We start from the raw sequence: 14,931 nt of genomic DNA on the forward strand, positions 1-14,931 counted from the left end.
AAAGTCTACATCAAGATCTACCCCCTTCACACCATAAATACCCCCCATATGAAAAAGTCTAACTCTTTTCTTTCCTTGGCAGTTAGAGACCGACACCATTCATGAGTGAAGTTGGTAAAACTTTTAGAGACTAGAGACATGATTATTATTTTTTCAAAAGCTAAGGTTACATTTAATCTTCTGAAATTATATTATGAAGAAAATCGGCTGGGAAGGGGGCTATTTATACACAAAATCGGCACAGTTTCAATCCTGAAAGGATTCGGAGTCAGCGCTCATCAGCGCCAAACGCCAGACAATGGCGCCTGACGCCAGAGCTGGCGCCAAACACTAAAGGTTAGCGTCTGGCGCTAACCCAAAACGCGTGGTGCCAGATGGCGCTGACGTGTCTTATCATACGAGCTTTCCGAAAATCCGCGTTTTTTTCCTAATTCGAGTCGGACCGATGACTTTACGATCTTTTATTATTTTTTATACCCTTTTTTCTAAATTAATATATCAATTATATTAGTTATTTTTTTTGGATTTTTGTTTTAGACTTTTTTTTTTAAGTTTTTGTAAATCCAATATTTTTCTTTTTTCATTTTTCTTTTTTCATTTTTCTTTTTGGGGGAGAAAGTCGGATACCCTCCATCAATAATAAAAATGACGGGATTTTTGCGCAAAATTAGTAGTTATCACAATCCTTTGCACACACAAAAATCCACATAAAAATGAAAAATAAAAAATAATGTTATTAAATAAACTCATAGTAGTATGTATATACAATATGTCTAAATAAATGAGTCTAAATAAAGGCAAAGTTCTATACAAAGTCAAAATAATATATAAAAAAAAAAGCACAGGAATAAACTACGGCGCCGGAGGACGTACGCCCATCATCTCATAAAACTGCGCAGTACGAGGAGTAACCTCTCCACCAGCTACAGCCCCAATCTCCTCGGGAGGCGGAAAACTCGGCTAAGGACCTGTCCACCCAAGATCAACCTAAGGCTGAGGCTGCGGAGACTGCTGCGATGATGACCCGACCTCGTACATCCCACCACCTCTAAGAGCTGAGGTAGCCTCTCCCTGGCCTACCGGCGCAGCACGTGCACCCTCAGATGAAAAGCCTGAACCCTCCACCGCCTCGGTCCGGGCAGCCTCAGAACGACCACCCGACCGCCAGAACCAGTACATCGACGTCTCGAGCTAGACCTCGCCGGCTCTCTCCTCACCTCAGGTCTAGCCCGGGTACGAGAAGGAATGAGTTTACCGTGCAAGAAGAAATTAAGTAAAAAAAACAAGCAAAATAAAAGCAGTAATGCAAAAATAAGAAAGAAAGCTAGCTCCTAAACGGCGTCGTTGCGACGGCATGTAGCCACATTCCTCATCCGAACGAGCTGGCTCCGGAAGGCATCCATGCACCGTGCCATCGTCGTGACCACCTCGCGTGAGAACTGTCAAGGAAATGAATTCAGTAATGATGCATAACATATATGGACAAAAGTTGCAAATAAATAAGCTTACCCGAGTCTGGTGACGAGGGATCGACCACTCCACGAAGCGCTCACCCTCAGGAGCCGGAGGAATCATCTCCTCAATCGGCCTGTATGTCCCCTAATACTGGATGGACATACGAGGTGGCACGAACTCAGTAGGTCCAGCCTGACAAAAGCAAATCAAAGTCAGTAAAACATTACTTAGGGGCTACTTAACGGAAGACAAAAGATGAAAATCATACCATCACCTCCTCAGCCAGTACAGGGACCGGAGCTAACAACGGCAGTAGCTCCTCCTCATAGCACCGCCCAGGGATCGTATAAGATTGCCAAGGAGTACCAGCTCTCTCTGACATGCTCACCAACCTTGCGGCATTAAACATGTGACGCGGTGGAGAAGCAGGAACGACGAAAGTGTCCGAGGAATGCTGAATAGCAACCCTCTCTTCGAGGTATGAAACTGCTCCACATGTCCCCAAGAAGTAGCGACGCTCAGCAGTATACTACGCGGCTAACCCAGGGACAACCAAGCCGACCCACAGCCGGTATTGCACGTCAGGCTCCTGCAAAGAACACCTATCAGATAAGAATCCATCAAAGGTAATACGAAAGTGATCAAATATGCAAAGTACCATACCGAGATGATCTGATCTCAGACATAGGCGGTAGACATCCCAGCACGGCGGTCTCCCCAAGAGGCGCTCACAGGAAATCCGCACGGCGACGGTCTCGCCGGCGCAACCGAGGGAAAGTACTCGTAGAACCAGATCTACAAAAGGCAAAAAAAGCATCAGTAAGTGCTAACCAAAGCTTAGGACTAAACTTTATGGGAAATAAATTATACCTCTACTACCCTCCAGAATCCGGACAGAGCGACGTTTCCCGTGAAGAACCGGTGTCGACACGAGTCTCGTAACTCTCGAACAAAGTCAGCATAGGCCAAGCTGGCCCAGTCGTAAGTCCCGATCAAGTGTAGATCACGGACCGTAGGTAGGTAGTAAACCATCACTCTACTACCCTTATCAGGGGAGAACATCCCTGACAGCAAGATAAGCACGAAGATGCGTACCCGCTCCTCTCGGGTGGTCGCATCATCCTCAAAAGCCGCCGCTAGAGTCAAACGGTGAATCCCCTTGGCGCTGAACTGAGTCGACTCTACCTCAGCACGATCCCGAACAGCAATCGGACCCAACGGCTCCTCAACCTCAGGAGAAAAGACGCTGATCTCGTTGTCAAACGGCAGCGCAACAGAACTAAACTCCAGTCCCGTAATAAGACTGAAGTCGGTTGGGGTGACCATCATCTCACCCCAAGGAAAGTGGAAAGTGTTGGTAGTTTCCAAAAATAACTCCACCAGGGCACGAGCTACGTGCTGACCCCCGCTAGAGGCAATCATGGCCTCTGAGGTCTCGAAAAACGCAGTCAATCCGCAAGACTCCCAGAGAAGTCTCACCTCTCTGTCAATGCCGATGTACATCTTGTACAGATCGCCCAAGGTATCGCAACCTGAGCCGTGGTAGCGCGTCCTACCAACCGTAATCCCACGTCGCACCCTCTCAGAAATATGGTGGACGGGGGAGAAGTACAGAGTCCGCTCATCCCACTCAGGGAGGGGACCAAGAGAAGTGGACGGGTCGGCGTCCTCCTCTACCGGCTCATGCTCCCGTCATACGTTTTGGGACCGTGAACCCGAACCTCGCTGTCTAGCCATGCTACACTGTGCAAAATCATCATAAATTAAGGTTCTATAGTATCTAAGGTTTTCCTAGCCGCATGATACTATGTTCGAAAAAACAGAGTACGTAGTACTAAAATAGAGCACAAATTCAAATTGAGCATACCCGGCATTTTTCAAGCATTCAAACAATTTCTTGAAATACTATGGTAATTATTGTGACAAATTTGACAAGAATTGCTAGCAAAAACATCAAGAACAAGCCACATTGTCTTCCCGACCTTAAGAGGTCCAACAATGGTAATTTGTTCGTTTCTTCACCAAATTCAGTCAAACAAGTCTCAAATTACTCCCAAAGCAATATATAAACATAATCAAGCAATTTTATGGCATAAAAATTGACAAACAAAGTGAATTAAGCAATTCAAGTTTCGAATTTTCAAGAAATTCGGGAACAAACATATGCAAAATTCATTAAAACCGGAGTGAGTTTGAGGAAAACATACATAGATCGGGAAAATGGATGGAATAAGCTTTGATTTGCAACAAATTTGAGCGAATTCGGTTGAGAAACGAGCAAGAACGGATGAATTGAAGTTCTGGGCGATTCTTGAGCAAAAACGAGCAACAACAGCTGAAATGAAGAAGAAAAGGGTATATGTGGAAATACCGACTCCAGCGCCAAGCGACAGGACTTGGCGCCAGACTACTATATTGTAAGCCCAATTCCGATGAATAATGAGGAAGTTATGGCCAATTTACTAAACTGGGCCCGGTTCGAGACTTATATGCGGTCCAATGATCTAGAGGAGGGACTAATATGGATTTATCATTCCTAATGCAATTAGGATTGGTTCTAGATTCTTCTAGAAGATTCTTTTCATTCCTAATTCAATTAGCATTGATAAATTGACTTTTATTGACTTTTTAGAGTTTTAATCTGAATAAAACAGTGTTTTTAAGGAAAATACGATTTTGCCCTTCTGTACGGCTAAATTTTATCTGAATTAAGAAAACGCGTGAAGATAAAAGTTAGCGCCTGGCGCTAATGCCTGGCGCCTGGCGCTAGCGTTAGCGCTTGGCGCTAATGTTCAGCGCCTTGCGCTAACTTCTTTTTTCCTCGTCAAAACTCTAATTTGTTTTTCTATCTTTTTGGCTGATTTTCTCTATAAATAGCCTCCTAAAACCTCCGTTTTTCATCACCAACAATCATCAATTCTCTCTAATTCTCTTATATTCTCTAGTTTTCTTATTATCTCTTGTTTTTAAGAATTCTTTTCTCTCTAATTTTATACACAAAATTCCGCATTCACAAGACCAAGAAAAATCTAGCATTGTTCGAAGTTGCCTTCTCCCTAGACATGAAAGGTTTCAATTTCTGAGGGTTTGGTCCCAAATCTTTATTTCAATTATTTAATTTAACTGTTGTTTTATTATTTTCCTTGAAGTTACTAACGTGTGTATTTTGTTATTAGAAAGAGATACGAGGCATCCAAGTAAGTGTTTTAATGGTTTTTATTGATATTATGATGTAGAAATCATGCTTAGGTTGTTATTATGATTCCTAGTGTCATGTTAAGGTGTTTTGATCTTCCTAGTATCATGTTTAGGGTAACAACTAAAAATTCCTAATATTTATGTTTGTTAGTATCATGTTAGGGTTAAAGATTTGATTTTTATTGCTTAGTGACATGCTAGGGTTTGTTATTAATCTTGTTAGTATCATGCCTAGGATCTTGCTATTATTATGCTTTAACGTGATTTTGATTATTATTATTTTGATGATTATTATGTTGCTTGATTATTTATTGTTATTGCTTGATCACGCCTTTTATGCATGTTTAAAGGGAATTTGTACTTGTAATCACGCTTAATAAGATAATTAATAATATTGTTTAGGGTTAATATGATTATAACTCAAGTGATCGCCAATAATAGACTTATTTGTGCATTAATATTCAACCAACATAGATAAACTGGTTTAGGGTTAAACCTATTGATTGCATGTTAGTCAGAAAGCGCACATGAATACGATCAGAATAAAGTAGAGGCCTATTATTAGGGCAGGTTCAATCTCTTTTAGGTTGGATTTGTACCTTCATCCCCGAACTACCAGTCATGGTTCCAGACCTATTGGAGTTGACGATCTCCTGGATCGTTAAGGGGTGTAACCTTCACCCTATGAACGGTTTATAAGTTCCTAAAACTTGTTGGCGACTCTTTTGCTCTATCTTCTTTCCCTTTGGATGCCACCGTACTTATGTGTATGATCACAGTGGGGTTCAAGCTAGGGGTAATGCTTGAAATATTCCCTACAGTAAGTATCTGAAGTTCAAGCATATAGCTAACGAGGATCATTGCCCCTGATGCGCAAGCGCTGTTGAATCAATACACCATACTTTCTTCGAGTGCCTTGCAGTCAAGGATTTGTGGCTGGAACTTGGGTGTGAGAAGCTCATGTGGAATGGCGAGTCCTTTGTTGATCTGATTATGGCGTGGAAAAATCAGGCTGATAGTTTATTGAATGCTGGAGCGATTTTGCTTTGGCAAATTTGGTGCAGAAAAAACGAAAAGGTCTTTAACAATGTTGAGAATTGTGCATCGAACTGTTATAGAGAGAACAAGAAGACTCATGGAAAATTTGAAGTTGTACTAAAAAAAAGATATATGAAGGGATTTGTCCAGTTGTGGTGTGTAAAAGCCCAAAGGTTTGGAAAGCCCCCCCCCCCCCTCTCGACTTAATTAAAATTAACTCTGATGTTGTTGTTAATGAGGATGGTTGGGTGGGAATGGGAGTAGTAGCTAGAGACTCCACGGGGGCTGTAATCTTTACAGCTTTGAGGAGAGTGAAGGCCTACTGGGATCCAATTATGGCATAAGGGAATGCACTTGTAGTGGTGTAGGCGTCGCTCGAAGTGCGCCTACGTTAAAGCATGTGTGAACATGCTTGGCACTGATAGGAAGTGGGAATTGACATAATACGATTAGGGACAAGGAAAGTAGGGAGCCGCCAACAAGTTTTAAAGGAACTTGTAAACCGTTCACGGATCATAAAAGGCAACCACAATAAAGGGACAATGATAGGCAACAACGATTGACCCGTGAAGGTTACACCTCATTCATAATCCATGATATTACTAACTCCATATGGTTCGGAACCACGAAAGGAGGATCGTGGATGATGGTAAGAAGTGAGTTATGGAATCACATTCGCCCGTATTGGCCTCTACTCGATTCTTATAGTGAAAAGTGATTCCTGCGATCTCAAAGGCATGCAAACAAAATATTCAATTTGCTCCAAACTATTATTAAGCTAAATTGGTTGAATATTTATGCAACATATAATTCTAAAATATTTATGATCACTTAATTAAACAATAAGATTCAAAAGGAACCTAAGCCGGTTGTCCAAATTATCTTATTAGGCGTGATTTTCAATTACATATTCCCTTTAACATGCAATATGGTGATCATAATAAATAATAGAAGAATTAACATTAATATTGGAAGCAATTCAACAATAATATCGTTAGTCAAATCAAATAATAAACCTAATCATGATACTAGCAACAAGAATAAAAATAAGAGTAATTAAGTGATTAATTACTCACTTTCCGCATTTCCTTTAAATTGCTGCATCATGAATAAACTGTTAGTAACTTCAATTAAAATATAAATCAAATGATAATTAAATTAAATAAAGGTAGAGTTGATTTGGTCCAAACCCTCAGTTAATTATACCTTTCACGCCTTGGTTTAAGTATAGAACTTTGGGTATTGTATGGACTCCTTGGAGTGCTTAAAGGAAGAAATAGTGAAAGAATGGGGAGGCTAGTATTTAGGCTAAAGAGGGAGAAGAGAATTATTTGATGATCAAGCTTGTTGATCATTGAAAAAGGGGAGATATGACCTCTATTTATAGAGAAAAAAGAAGGGTTGGAGAATCAAAAAAAGATCCGAATTAAATCGGAATAAAACTCAATAGCGGTTTTTGTTTTTATTATATCTTTTGATCCAGAAATTGTAATATGATGAATAAGATATCGTTGGAAAGCTCTTGAAGTCTACTTTCTAACCCAGTTAAAATCAGATTAAAATATTTTATAGAATAAAAGATATGGCCGAAATAGTGAGATGGTGTCAGTTTTGGATAGAGTTTGATATTTTATTCATATCTTTTCCATTATAGCTCGGAATTGATATTATAATATATCATTGGAAAGATAAATTCAAGGGATATCCAACCATATAAAATTTGTATAAAAACTATGAGGCACGAAAACAATATATGTCTATCTTTGAATGTCTTTCAATTCAAATAAAATTAGGACTTTCAAAAAAAAGGAGTTTTATTCAATTTCAAACTCTTTAATCTTATCTTTTAAAAAAGGATAATTAGGATCTTTTAGAAACTTATAGAAGTTTCTAATTAATCCTAATTGTTTTAGGATTGGTATTAAAGCTTTTGGACCCTCCACATGATCATTGGGTCGTAGGTAAGGTGGGCTTAGGTTCGGTTTGGGCTCAGTTTAATATTTTGGCCATAACTTATTCGTTATAACTAGGATTTGGGCTTATAATATATCGTTGGAAAGCTCTTTTAAAGCCCCATCCAACTATTTAATCATTGGACCCATATTATGGACCAAAATAAACTGGATTAAATGTTTTTATAAAAAGGACACGAAATGAATGATTTTAAAGGACACGAAATGAATTATTTTGGGTTTAAAGGCACGAAAAGAGGAAAATAAGTTATGGTTTGGGGAAATGGGCTAGGAATTGTATTGGTTTATGAAATGTATTGGGAATGAACATGGATTTAAGCACTCCAAAGATTACATACTCAACCCGACCAATAATGGCGGTGAAAGGTTGTTCATCATCGGGTTTGGTTTTGGGGAGACATTTTTAGGTGTCTACAAATGGCAGTGAAGTTGGCTCAGAATTTTAACATCAAAAAAGCAATCTTTGAGTCTGATAATCTGTCTATTGTTTCTCGACTCACCAATGCAACGATTCATCTTACATAGCTTGATGCTATCTTGGAGCATATTTTTTCCTTTCTCTTTCTTTTGATTATGTTTTTTTTGGTCTTATGTTAGAAGGGATGGGAATGTTGTCGCCCATCACCTTGCTAAGTTTATTCCATTTGGAGTCGAAAATGTTTGGGTCAATCATTGTCCTTGTGAAGTTGCCCCGTATGTGTTGTTGGACACTTTATCATTAATATAATTTCACTTTGGCGTGTTTTTGAAAAAAAAAAAAAAAAAAAACCTTCCTTAGTTATTTTAATTGCAACAATTCTCATTTTACTCTAGTTAATGCATTATTTCAATCACTAATATCTTACATTTATAGCTTCAAAAACTGTGAATAAAGACAGGTAGTATACAACTTTTCTGAATTCCTTGAATTTATAGCTTCAAAATCTGTGAATGTACGAGAATGCCATAATATTCTTTATCTTTATCATAGCCTCCTGGGCGAGGGCATTTCTGCTTCACTCTACTTTAAGGGTATAGTAGCCGTCGATGGAAACAAGTTTCCCACTCACAAAGTCGTAGCTTCGCTCCTCCATAGTGGATGTGCTCCCCCCGTGGGTTGGGGGTCGCGTCCTTCGAAAATCCGAATTCAAGGTTGGGGCGAATTCAATTTTCTCAGTAGCCTTGTCGTGCAAGAAATTGTATCAAACTGTCCCTTTTTTCCTGTTTTTTATAGAAAATAAGGGACTGGCAGCTGCTATATTTGGTTACCCCTGTCGCTTCGTTCGCTTTCATGCGTGTGAAAGTAAGGTCTCCCCTTCTTGATCTGAAGTATCTCCCCCAGATGAGCTCTGTCCTAAATCGCTTAGGCTCGGGAGGGCCCTTTTTGGAAATTTAATTTGGTGTTTAGAGCTAGGTTTTACGGCTTCAGTCCGGTAACCGAGAGCTAATCACTAGTAGAAAAAAGCAAAAAGGCACCCCTTAATGGCCACCGATTTTCAAAACCGGTGGGAAAAAAAGGGGGGAAATGGGCGGGATTGTGGGGACATAATATTGCTACCGGTTAAAAGCGAACTGGAGGGGAAAATATTAGTCCCACCGATTTTGAACCGGTGGGTTTGTTTTTTTAAAAAAAAAACGCCCCTTTTATACTCCCCCAACCCTAACTCTCCTCTTTTTCTCAACCGCTCTCTTTCTCTCTCCTCTCCCCTCTCCTCCTCTTTCTCTCTCCTTCTCTCCCCGTATCCTGTTCTCCCTTCTCTCTCTCATCTCCTCCTTCTCTTTCTCATCTCGATCTCCTTCTCCCTCGTCTCCCTTTGATATCCTTCTCCCTCGTCTCCTTCTCGTGTCCTTCTCCTTCTCTTTCATTCGAAGACCACCAAGACCGACTTTTCCACCACTTGAGCAACACCGACTTTTAATTTCTACCACCACCAAGACCACCACGAACACATGCATGAGCAAGATTAGGGTTTAATTTCTAGGTTTAACCCAAAATTATTCGAGGTTAGGGTTTAATTTCTTGATTTTTCAATGTTTAATTTCTTGATTTTTTTGGATTTTTCTAGGTTTAATTAATTGATTTTTCTGGTTTTAATTAATCAATTATGGTATTTTCTGAGTTTTTAATCGATTTTAATTCGATTTTTTTTATTTTAATCGATTTTAATTCGATTTTTTTAATTTAAATCGATTTGAATTCGATTTTAATTCTGGGTTTTTTTCTGAGTTCTTGAATTCGATTTCAATTTCTGTTTTTCTTTTTTCCGGGAACTTGAATTCTATTTCAATTTCTAGTTTGTTTTTTTTCCTGGATTTTTATTTAACTAAATTCTGGGTTTTTTGTTTATATTTTTGTGGGTTTTTTCTGGTTTTTTTAACTGATTTTATCCGATTTAAGAGTACATTCAGATCGTTCTGGGTTTTTTTTATATTTTTTTATTTTTTTCGCACCTTATTTATTTTAATCGAATTATTTTTTTGCTTTAATTGGTGCAGGTATATTGATTTAGATCTTAAATCGAAGAATCAAGATGCAAGAATATTGCTTTAGATGTTGTATGGGTTTTTTTATTATTTTTTTTTTATTTTGATGTTGTAATTTTTTTATTTATATTGTAATTTTTTTTTTGATTTATTTGTTGTAATTGATCGATTTTATTGATCTATATTGTAAATTTTTTTTGATTATATATTGTAAATTTTTTATTATATTGATTGATATTGTTCGATTTATATTTTGATGTTCTAATTTTATTTTTTTTATTTAATTGTTCTATTATATTTCTTTTTGAAAAAGACCAACAAAAAAAAAAAAAAAAAAAAAAAAAAAAAAAAAAAAAAACATTACATGTACATTGCCACCGATTAACCGGTGGCATTTATATTTAATACAAAAAAAATAAAGTGGGAATTGTTTTTACTTGATTTTGCCACCGATTTTGAACCGGTGGCATTTCAACTGCGTATTGCCACCCCCTAAATGCCCAGCGGTTCAAAACCGGTGGCATAAGGGGGTTTTGAGTCGGTGGGGAATTGCTATTTTCTACTAGTAAATTTTTCAATTCCTCTAGTTACAGCTAGTTGGACCTTTTACTCACCCCGGAGTAACGCGTTTACACGCTTGTATTTTCCGGGCACCAACCTTTTCACGGGGTGTAAGGGTAAAAAGTTATCTATCCCATATAATAGTTATAGAAGTATTGTGAATGTGTAAATCAAAACAAATTAAATGTAATATTGATATTCCACATGAATATATAATACCTCAACTGAAAATCATCCGAACTTGTCAAAGTACAGTATTTTCAAGATAAATATATATATTACATTTTAAAACAGGAAAGCTAGAAAGGTGGATTTATAAGTAATAGATCAGACTAATATATATAAATAAGGTTAATATTTGCGAAATTTAATTTGTGTCAGTTATTATTCTAATTTGAAGGGAATATAAAATAAAAGAACATGATGTCATAGAGGGTGTTTGCAAGAGAGCTTATTGAGGCAAAATTAGCTAATTTAACTCATATTAGCAAGTTGAATACTATAATAAGCTAAATGGGAAGGGAGGGGTTGGTGGTGTTCTAATTCAAAATGTTGATTCCACCAAATAAGGGTTTGTTCACTTCATCTTAATTTAACTTCAGTTCATTTCAGTTCAGTTTTGCTTCTAATTTCCTTCTCTCATAAAATATTCATTTCATTTCTATTCAGTTTAGTTCACTTTAGCTTCAAGTAGTTCAGTTCAGCTTAATTCATCTTTAAGCAGTTCAGTTCAGCTTAATTCAGCTTCAAGCAGTTCAGTTCAGCTTAGTTCAATAAAATGTGAACAGGGCCTAAGCTCATTTTCAATAACTTGTTTGGAGGAGCTTTTCACCATCAGCTTATTCAAGTATTTTAAGGTGAAAAGGCAAACTTTCCTTATTATTATCTTAAAATCTACCACAATAAAAATGCGTAATTGTCCTTAGTGATTATTTAACATACTCAAACAACTTTAAGAAATAGTTATTTACCAAACACTTTTACATTCATACAATCAGATAATATATAATTTATTAATCAAATCAGTTAATACAATCACTTACTCAAAACAAACTGACACCATTAGCTTTAGCTTTTACCTTTTAACCAAAAATGCAACCATATTCTTTTATGTATACACTTCCATGAGATTGTGATTAGAGGGAATTGAAGCAAAAAATAAATAAATAAATAAATACTTTTTCTGTTTCTTTATACTTACAACATTTTCTAAGATAGAAATGTCACAATAGTTACAACACATTATAATAAAATGAAGGTATTTATGGTGAAAATTGTACTATTTATCTATACTAATATATTAAAAAACGATTCTAAAAACCAAGAAATTGAACCTATGGTACCATATCATCACTTAAACAACATCACGTCACCAAGAAACCAATAATATTTCGAATAGAAACATAAGGATAACAAGATTTGATCCCTCAACCTTATATATTAAAGATGACCATTTAACCATCTAAGCCTATATCAACTATGTTATTAATACTCCCTCCGTGTTTTTTTAAGTTACATTTTGACCGGCACATAATTTTAGGCAATTTAATTGACTTAAATAAAATAAGAGCTAAGAACAAATCCAATGGTTGTAGCTAGGGACTTGCTTGCAATATTAAATAATCCCTAGCTACTAGCTTGACCATTAGAGCAAAAAAATGCAATTAGCTTTGTCAAGCTAATTTGCTTGGAAAACAACTTGCCAAAATACAACTTAGAATAAACATTTTGTAATATAAAAACGTAAATTAAGGAGGTGGAGTTTATTTTAAATTCTAAGCTAATAGCTAGCCGTTGGAGCTCAATGTAGTTAATATGACAATTAGCTTAAAAGGTTATGTGGCATGGCAAGCTAATTTGACAATTAGCTTGTCATTGAAGTTGCTCTAAGTGGGATAGTTGGAGCATTGAAAAATTGTAAAATAAAGATAGTGGGGTTAATAGTTTATTGAAAAGTAATGAATGTGAGAGAAAATATATACTCCCTCCGTTTTTAAATACTTGCTCCATTTCTATTTTTTGCACTATTCATTTGTCCTACTTTGACTAATATTTGTGATTTATACGTAAAAAAAAATATATTCTTGTGGGTACTTGTTGGAATCATCTCAATGAATAGATTATTAATTTTCAATTTTTAGAATTTATACTTATTGATAATTAAAGATATTAGTGATCAAATATTAGCATCGGCATGCGTGTCCAAGAGAAATGGAGCAAGTATTTAAAAACGGAGGGAATAATAGAAAAAAAAATAGTTGTGGGTTTGAGTCAGACCATGAGAGGAGAGGGATATAATATTTTAATGTACTTTTTTTCCAAATTAATAAAGGAAGTGTAACATTTATTAAAACACGGTCGAATTTGGTAAATGTAACACTTATTAAAACACGGAGGGAGTATGTAAAAACTTTTATATAAATACAAAGCACAAGGTTCAATTAAAATAAAAATAAATAAATAAATAAATAAAAACTCAAACAATAGCTCAATTTTAGTTTGATAACAATGATTTCAGTTTTGAAAAGCTTATAATAAAAATTTATCGATTGCAAGTCTACAACAATAGCAATCCGAGGCAACGCTCGAGCTACTCATTAGTTACATATATTAAAAGCCCGTGTCCCACTTGATTATACTCTTAACGGCCTTTTAACCCCATTTTAAGTGTTTTATATAATATGAGATCCACTTTTTTTTTAAATATCGTGATAAAGTGGAGTTAAGCTAAAATACGGTCTCTCAACTTTAGTTTTTGGAGCAATTTGGTCCATCATCTTTCAAATGAAGCACATTGGTCCCTCTACCACCCTTATCTGAATTTTCCGGTGGGAAAAAGATGTGTTACCATAGTTTAGGGACTAAATTGCCCGTGTGGCAAAAATTTAAATGATTTGTTTTTACAAAATTTAGGGATCTTTAGAGTATGAGTTGGCATTTAATTAATAGAGAAAGATAGTTTAGGGACGAGGAATTTTAAAGGGAGGAATGTTAGGCATTTAGAAATGCATAACAAAGGGTATTCATGTAATTATGCATATGTACTAACGAATAAATATTCTGATATCATTGGATGATCAAATGGTACCATTGAATATACAGTGATACTATATACCACTGAGGATTCAATGGTACTGTAGAAACTTTCAGTGGAACAATCAGCATGTGGTCCCCCATCACGTGATACAATCCGACCAAAAAATAGGTGTGGTCCACCTACATGCCTCTTTCTTCCTATCTCTCTCCTTTTTTCTCTCTCTACCATGTGTTTTTATAATATTTTAATCAATGTTATGCATTAGTAAATGTATAACTTTCCTCCATTTCTAGTTCCTCGTTTAGGGACTACTAGACTTAGATGTATTGAGGAATTTTAAAGGGAGGAATGTTAGGCATTTAGAAATGCATAACAAAGGGTATTCATGTAATTATGCATATGTACAAACGAATAAATATTCTGATATCATCGGATGATCAAATAGTACCATTGAATATACAGTGATACTGTATTTGCACTTAATGGTATTATATATGCATTCAGTTGTACTAAATTTATGCGTAAATAGTACCACTGAGGATTCAATGGTACTATATAAACTTTCAGTGGAACAATCAGCATGTGGTCCCCCATCACGTGATACAATCCGACCAAAAAATAGGTGTGGTCCACCTACATGCCTCTCCTTTCCTATTTCTCTCATCTTTTCTCTCTCTACCATATGTTTTTATAATATTTTAATCAATGTTATGCATTAGTAAATGCATAACTTTCCTCCATTTCTAGTTTCTCCGCGTATGTCATGATTACATATAAAAGTTTAGGGATTGAGGGGGACACATGACGCAACGAATAACCACATAATAAAAAAAGGAAGCGTTTGGGATTCTCCATTTCTCCCAAATACGACTATACGAGTGAGTTCTTTGGCGGGATAATCACAGGGACAATACTACATATATAATATACCTCTAGAAGGTTACCAAAAAAAACCCACAATTCAAACTCAATTACTCCATTTTTACAAGTGTCTAGCTAGAAATTTGGTGAATCCTTGGAGCAGAAGAAGGCGAAGATAGTGAAACTCACAATGACACATTTGACCACTTCCATTGCTAAGTATAGACATTTTCCGTCATCAACAAACATATTATTATTGTTTATCTTCTAAAATTGAACAACCACTAGTTACCTTAATTCCTAATTTTATTGCAGATACCTTGGCAGGAACTTACTTCTTCACTG

The sequence above is a fragment of the Chenopodium album genome, chromosome 3, assembly GCF_948465745.1.
Source record: "Chenopodium album chromosome 3, dcCheAlbu1.1, whole genome shotgun sequence".
Lineage (NCBI taxonomy): Eukaryota > Viridiplantae > Streptophyta > Magnoliopsida > Caryophyllales > Amaranthaceae > Chenopodium > Chenopodium album.